This window comes from Cervus elaphus, chromosome 28, assembly GCF_910594005.1.
Source record: "Cervus elaphus chromosome 28, mCerEla1.1, whole genome shotgun sequence".
NCBI classification, from domain to species: Eukaryota; Metazoa; Chordata; class Mammalia; order Artiodactyla; family Cervidae; genus Cervus; species Cervus elaphus.
In genome coordinates, this window is record NC_057842.1 from 47,204,955 (window position 1) to 47,213,323 (window position 8,369).

Here is an 8,369-nt window from a genome sequence, read left to right on the forward strand (position 1 = left end):
TTGGATAGCAGCCATCCTGACTGGTGTGTAATGGTACCTCATTGTGGTTTTGATTTGCATTTCCTTAATAATGAGTGATGTTGAGCACCTTTTCATGTGTTTGTTAGCCATCTGTATGTCTTCTTTGGAGAAATGTCTGTTTAGTTCTCTGGCCCATTTTTTGATTGGGTCATTTATTTTTCTGGAATTGAGCTGCAGGAGTTGCTTGTATATTTTTGAGATTAATCCTTTGTCTGTTTCTTCATTTGCTATTATTTTCTCCCAATCTGATGGCTGTCTTTTCACCTTACTTATAGTTTCCTTTGTAGTGCAAAAGCTTTTAAGTTTCATTAGATCCCATTTGTTTAGTTTTGCTTTTATTTCCAATATTCTGGGAGGTGGGTCATAGAGGATCTTGCTGTGATTTATGTCGGAGAGTGTTTTGCCTATGTTCTCCTCTAGGAGTTTTATAGTTTCTGGTCTGACATTTAGATCTTTAATCCATTTTTCACCACTGCATTTTAAAGGCTAGCAAGTTCCTAGCCCTCAGTAAGCTGATTTCATAATTCTCAATTCCCGTTACCAGATTCTATGTTGTTTGGAACTAAGATGTCTGTGAATGACATACATGTCACCAATGCCCTATGAAGAACTGGTCTTATACTCAAATAAAAAGAATAAAGCAGAAGAGACAGCACTGCTTCTATTTTATCAGTCAGAACGGAGTTTCTGTAAGAGTTTCTACGAAAGAGATTTCAAAGACAAAAATGGGTTAGAATGGGCATTGAAAACCCAGTATCTGCCTCAAACATCAAGCATGTGAACCTCTTCTTACGTTTCCAATTTTCTTGTGGTTCCTTGTGGAATCGGAGCTCTCTCAAATTAGAACCACCCAATCAAGACATTGAACTGAACATTAGTGATGTGAGATGAGGACAGTGCAGAGGGAACAGTCATAGCAGAAATGTGGGTGATTTGTACCCATTTCCCAGAGACGTCAGACAGAAGCAACGGTTCTTGCAGGCAACATCCAGGCCCAGCATTCTTGGTGTCTTCATGTGAACTGTGGTGATTGTTACCCTAGATGGTGGCAAGTGCATCCTCCAAGGATAGGTGCTTAGCACAGTTTGGGGCACTGTTCCTGCTTCCCTGGTTTCATTCTCTGGCCATTCTAGGCAGTCTATGAATTCCCCGTCATTGTTAAATGAACTCTGATTCTACTTAACTAGTAGGAGTTAATTCAGTCTTTTGCCATGTAGCACCCTGACTGAGCAAAGGGTACAGTGTAACTTTATTGGCTGCTAGAATGTAAGAGGACCAGTGAGGACAAGGAAGAGTGCAACATGATCCTTGTTCCAAAGCCAGGTAACTACAAAAACGATTAGTGTAATTAAGTTCTAATAGGGAGTAACATGGAACAGAAGTTGTCAAGTTGAGTGTGATTGTTGTGGGAAATATCTAGCAAGTTGGTGATGATAACTGTCAAGAGCTTGTAAGAGGAGATAGAGTTAAGTATATGAGGAACCTGAGCTAGACCAGACTCAGAAAGTTTATACTGAGTTAGAATGTTGATGAGAATAATAAAGTATACTTAGTTTAAATGATCTTCACTTTGGGTTTTTACTGAAATAGCAAATAAGCAAAGGATATATGATAACAGGGTGCAGGTAAATCAGTGGACCCAGGTCCTAGATGCTTTCTCACTTCCTTTTGGAGGTGAGTCCATAATTCAGTGGCCAATAGACTCATTCTGGAAAGAGAAATCTTCCATGTCAGAAAAGGCTGGAGTAGCATACTTCTTTTTTAAGTTCTTAGGCTGGTGGAGTTCTCACGTCAGTGTGCTACGGTCTACCCACCACCGTATGAAGCCATTCTGGCTGTGCCGCAGTGATGTACTTTTGTGTCCTACTTCCTACTGCATCTTTGGGCCTAGAGCAGGCTTGGCCCTGGTCCATCTCAAAAGTCTGAGCATTTTGTTTAGCTGAAGTAAACAGATATCCTGACACTAGAAGATAAGGCTGCAGTAATCAGCTTTGAACCTTGTTGAGGCATTAAACATCCATTAATTACAAAGAGCACAAGAACCAGAGCAAAGAGCATCTCTATTAAGCTGTCAGGGTCTGTGAGTATTGGACAGCAGAAAAGAGATAGTTGCAGTGACCTTAGGGTTTAGTTGTTAGGGATCATAGTTTTTCACTTTGATTCACTAGTGGCATATCTAACAGTGTTGCTTGAATTTGCTAAAGCAATACATTCTGCAGCTGAATATAATATGAGGTAGAAAACATGGAAGAAGATGACTAAGAGCATATTTTGAGTTGTCCCAACTGGGAGATGGGGTCAGCATACACATGGCGGCATTTCTGGGTGAAATGTCTAGAGTCAGTAGCATCAAGCTTCTTCCTTGCATATTCTAATGATATTTGTATGATTTCCAGAGATGTTTCTTGATTTAATCCCTGGAAAATTGCTTGCATCTTTCAGATCAGCAGAGCGAATTTGAATTAGGTTTCACATTTTGACAATGGGTATGGAGGAGCTTGGCTTATTATAGTTTGGGTCCAGAGCTAGGCTTCATTTCCCAGACTTCCTTGTAGTTAGATGTGGCTATGTATATAAGTGATATGGGCCATTTCTAGCCCTGACTCAGGGATGCTCTCACCCATGCACCTCTGTGCTTGAGTAAGGATCCTTCTCCTGAAATCATGCAGGGAGAAGCCTTGCTTACTGACCAAGAATATCTCTATTGGACTGTAGATGAGACATAAACTTCTCTTATATTGAGCTGCTGAGATGTTTGGGTTTATATGTTACCCTGACTAATGCAGACTGTTATAAAAGTATCAGCAATTTAAGGCTTTGTTTGTGTTTACCTTGACTCTGTGAAGTTTAACCTGTGTTTAGTAAATCACCAAGCTCTAGTGACAAATCTAATTAATCACTCAAGTTCTTGTCAGAACTGTTTACCTTCTTCTCTGACTGTTAGGCTCCATTTTGCTGCAAAGTCTTTTATTTTACATCTTCAGGTCTGTTGTTTACTTGGGCAACATATAAGAGAGAAATATGGACTAGACAGTTAATTGGTCAAGTTAACCACCTGCATAATGCTTTTTAATTGTGAGTTTTTTCAGGAGCTATACTCAGAGTGAAAGAAGAAACATCCAGGGGCTTGACTGAAGCAGATGCTGTCAAAACACTATCTTTCCACACAGCTATTATCAAATTGTATAGATCTGTCCTAAACTGACAATATATCTGTTTTGCCGATACTTTCTCAACATGTGACTTTGAACTCTGTGCTTCTTAAACTCAGTTTCAAAGAACTAAATTAGCAGTTGATAGATTCTGCTAGACAGAAGATGTGCTAACTTTTTCTGGAAACAGCCAGAGAGTAAATATTTTAGGTTTTGTGGGGCAAATGGTCTCTGTTGCAACTACTCAATTCTTGAAAGCAGCAACAGACAATACGTAGACAAATGGGTGTCCTGGCTCCAAGAATCTTCTTTCTAAAAATAGATGATGAGGCTTTGTTTGTAAACACCTGTGCTAGATGTCCAAATTTTATATCTGGATTATGTCAAACCATCAAGGAGTATTTCTTTGATTCCTCTGGAATCAGGTTTACTGAGTTGTGCTTTGATCTTGTATACTCAACTTGTCCTAAGGGGCATGGTAAAAGGCAGTTGTCTGGACTGGATATGACGTTTCTTGATCACAGGGAGCATAGTTGTCTCAGGATGCTATGCCTCCCTCAGGGTGATCTTCTATTCTAAAAGCAGTGCCTCTCCTGACTACCTGTTTCTACCTATGGACAAAGTAAATCTTAGACACTCTTGTCTCTTTGCTTTGCTGGCAGAGAAAGTCAGGGAGCTGCAGCCTTCCATTACTCATTACACCATCTGAGTACTGATGCCATCCTTGCCTTTATCTTGAGCATCTGCCGTTTGCAACATGATATGTGCTGGTTTACAGGGTAGGTGTGGCCTCTGCCTTTACAGAGCACATGTTCTTTTCAGCTTTATTTTCCATTCTTTCTGGTTTAAACAAAATACTTATTTAAAAAACACGTTCAATGAGGTACATGACATCCTCATTTGGAGTGAGGGCAGATATATATAGGCAAACAATCTGTTTTATATGCCATAGAATGGAATAGACCCTGGTATATTACTTCCTGGTTGAGAAAGCTGTTTTTCTAGCATTATAGACTCATTATATTCTTGTGGCAGCTCTTCTCCTCTAAACTGTGGATCTGAGTCTCAAAACTTTATAATCCACATAAGAAATAGTAAGGGTATGTTATCACTCTTCTATTATTCACTAGTTAAGTATTCTATTCCACCTATGTGAATGAGTAGAAAAATAAAATGGTGGGTACTGCAGCAGTGTCAGATTACTATGTAAGTTTCTAAATGCGTACTCCCAGTTTCTGAAACTGGAGACTAATCTGGTATATAAATTGAGGGAAGAAAGAGTTAAGGATTACTCTGAGAGTTCTAGCTTGGCAGCTGATTAGATGATGATGACAAGATATAGTGTGTGAAAGAAAAAAAATTATTTTGCTATAATGAGTTTTGTTGGGACATGCGAACTTCAAAGTATTTGCATGACACTCAGGTGGCTATTTTGGGGCTTCCCTGGTGGCTCAGAAAGTAAAGAATCCTCTTGCAATGTAGGAGACCTAGATTTGATCCCTGGGTCCAGAAGAAGCCCTGGAGAGAGAAATGGCAATCCACTCTGATATTCTTGTTTGGAGAATTCCATGGACAGAGAAACCTACTGGCTACAGTCCAGGGGGTTGCAAAGAGTTGGACACAACTGAGTGACTAACACTTTTCATGTGGCTATTATCAAAGATGCAGGAGTTTTGCATATGTGTTAGAAATCAGGCTATAGATAGAAACACATACCCCAAAATCTTCAGGAATGGTTGAAGCCATGGGATACTATATGATACTCCATTAGGAAACAGTGTAAATTGAGGACAGGAGAAGATTAAAGGTGGTATCCAAGGAATGTTGATATTTAAGAAATTGAAATGAAGAAGAGACATTCAGAGAAGCAGGAAGACAAAGTCTTGAATATTATAGAAGTTAAAGAAAAGCATTTCCAAAAGAGAAATGCAAGATTCTACATAAAGGTCCAGTGAGACATTCAAAAAGAGGTCACTGAATTTAGATAGTGCTACACAGATAGCAGTTTCTGACAAGTATTGGGGAAAGGAAGAAACCAATTTCAGAAATTTGAGGAGTAAATGGGAGGTGAACAAATGTGGTTGGGGTTAAAAAAAGCCACTTTTTAAGAAAGTTGAGTAAAAAATGTTTTTATACAATGAAGGTAAAAATACAATATTTTCTCATGAAGAGAGGCAAAGTTATACAAAGAAAAAACAACTAGATGAGAAGGTAAAAAAAAGAGCAGCATCAGGTAGTTCACATGACAAGAAGGGAGGATAAGAACCACGGGGCCCAGGTCAGCCTTGGCACAATGACATTGGTACCAGTTCCCTCTGTTACTTTATGCATGGTGACATCCTCTTCTGTTGATTTGCTGGATCTTCTCTGTATGGCTGTCAGCTGATTAGTTTGTGTCCTATCATCTTCATATTTTTGCTGAACCTAAAAATGAGATACATAAATAATTCTTCCTATTTAATGTATCTTAACAGCAACTGGTGGGCTTTCCTGTTGGCTCAGTCTTTAACGAATCTGCCAGCAATACAGGAGATGCAGGTTTGATTCCTGGATCAGGAAGATCTCTTGGAGAAGGAGGCAAGCTACTGGCAACTTACTCCAGTTTTCTTGCCTGAGAAATCCCGTGGACAGAGGAGCCTGGTGGGTTACAGTCCATAGGGTTGCAAGTGTCAGACATGACTTAGTGACTAAATCACCATCACCGACAGCAACTGGTTAGCCAGTTCAGTTTAATGCAGTCTTTATGAGATGCCAAAAATAATCAGTGTGAGACTTGGGTAGAGGCAAATAGGGGACGGCTATAGCAGCCCATTGTTTTTAACTATTTGCATAATTTTTGGCGTGTCTATTGACAGCAGTCACAGATGAGGCCAAAGATGGAGTAGGCTTGGAGCCCTGATTGAAGCACAGTCTTTAAATCACATTCCAAAGTACAATTACCAAATGAATTTATACATCATAAAGATGTAGGAAAGCAGAAAATTATTTTCAAAAGACAGAGCTCTCTTCAGAGTAATCTATGTTATTCCTAGGAAGCCTTCCTTCTTCAGGAAGCTGCCAGTCGATCTCACCTCACTGCCTCTAGTTCCAACTTAACTCACGTAAACAGACCCCCTTTTTCTATGATGGTTGCTCAAAGAACCAAAATATTGCTTTATTATTCTTTTTTGTCAGATGGTTGAGGGGGCTATAGGTGTTAGGAGTAGACCTGTTCTCCAAAGGTCATTCTGGTTTCTTGTATTTCTAAACCCATTTGATTATAATCACAAAGGGAAACACACTGACGCCCTGTGTTGGTGCTAAAGAAAAACACTGAACAGACAGAAAGTCTTCTCCACAGTCAAACTGAGCTATAAGGACTGTACTTTTTATTTCTCTCAGGGAAGAGTAATATAATTGGTCCCTGTAATACAATAGCCAGTCTGTCCATTCTTTGCTCAGAAAAAGATTTATTTGAGAGCCAAGTCTCACAGAATAAACTGGCTTTGGGATGAAGACTGGGAATAGATTAATTTCTAAATAAATCTTAATAAATGCATCAATAAAATGAACACAGTAAGAGAAATAAATAACACATTTAAGAATATCTTAAGTACATTTACATATGATAACATACATATGATAATTACATAAGAACACACCTTGGACTGATTTTCTCAGGTGCATCTATATGAAAAACAAACACTTGTGAATTAGAATTTTTGTCATGGAGTAGAAACAAGAAGTAAGAACTTGTTTTCAAATACACAGTAAAAAGATCACCCGCTCCTATAAAGACCTGACACTGACATTCATCTTAGTACATAAAAGAGAAAGTAAGCTGAGGATGGGAATGCAGGGGCTATAACAATAGCTGGAGAGGTGACTGATTCTGACGGATGGCTTGTGTGTGAATTTGGCGGGAAAGTAATTTGCAGAATTAAGATAGCAGCATTACCGTTGGGTTTTCTTATTTTAAAATGTCAACAGTTCCATGAATGGAGGGAAATTTGGGGGATTTTATTTTGCAGGAAGTCAAGGTAGTAGCTGCAAAAGTAATATCGCCAAAATGAAATGCATTAGGGAATGTGAGAGCATAGGTTGGTACATTAGTCTCAGCAATTCAGCCAGTCCTGAAAAGGGTAATATCCCATTTGAATGACAGGCAAAGGAATTCAAAAGGATAACAGTCATTGTTTTTGTTGTTATTGTTGTAGTTGCTTGCTTGTTATTTTTTAAATAACCATATTAAGCAGAGGCAGTTTTTAAAAACTTATTTTGAATATCATTTTATGCAATTGTAAGTCTGGATGCCTTCATTCTTTCATGGATTTTAAACGATGTGTTCTGCATGACTAACAGCTTGCTCAAAGCAGAGGAAAGTAACCTGTACTTTAACTAGTGAGCCCCTTGTAAGGCATTCTTGCACATTAAGATGGAAAGATATATAAATAACACTTGATAAAATTACAATAACTTGTATTTAAATTTAATTTCCTCTGCAAGTGCAGTTAGCATTGTTTTTTCCCCTCACTGGTCTCTGACATACTATTTTAGAGAGAGAGAAAAAAAATGTTTTTGCTACCATGGCAACAATATCCTTCTCTTGCTTTCCATCACAAACCATAGTTTCTGAGCATAACTAAGAAAATTGAAATGTGGGAAGCTCAGAATGATAAGGCCAAGCGTGGTAAGCATTCATCTAAATGAATATTTGTGTCATTGCTCTTGTGCTCACGGTAAGGCTGGAACTTTCAAGGTCAACATATTCGTTCATAGTTTTCACAGTGGCGCTCATAAAATATTACTGCCACTTACTGGGCAACTACTCTTTTCGCTAAATGTCTTATTAGCATGATTTTCCAAAGGTGATAGGAAATTAACACACTCCATAGTACAGTTTATTTTATTGTGTTGAGGAAATGTAATACAAAGGAAGGGCACACATTCCAGTGAATTTTAGAAAAGAAATGATCTGTTACTTGACCCAGAGTATGTGCTGGGGGAGGAAGAATTACAAAGGCTTAGAGAGAAGCTGATGGAGCTTATTCTATTATTTGTTTCAGAGGTGACTCTGAAATGATGCTTCTCTCTGTGATGCCCTTTCAATAACAATATTCTTTTTATTTTCCTTGATCTTTCACAGCCTGTGGATATTTCAGGTTGCAAGGTAAAATATGTTCTTGCTCCGTGGCCAGCTTTTAAAATCCTCTCTAG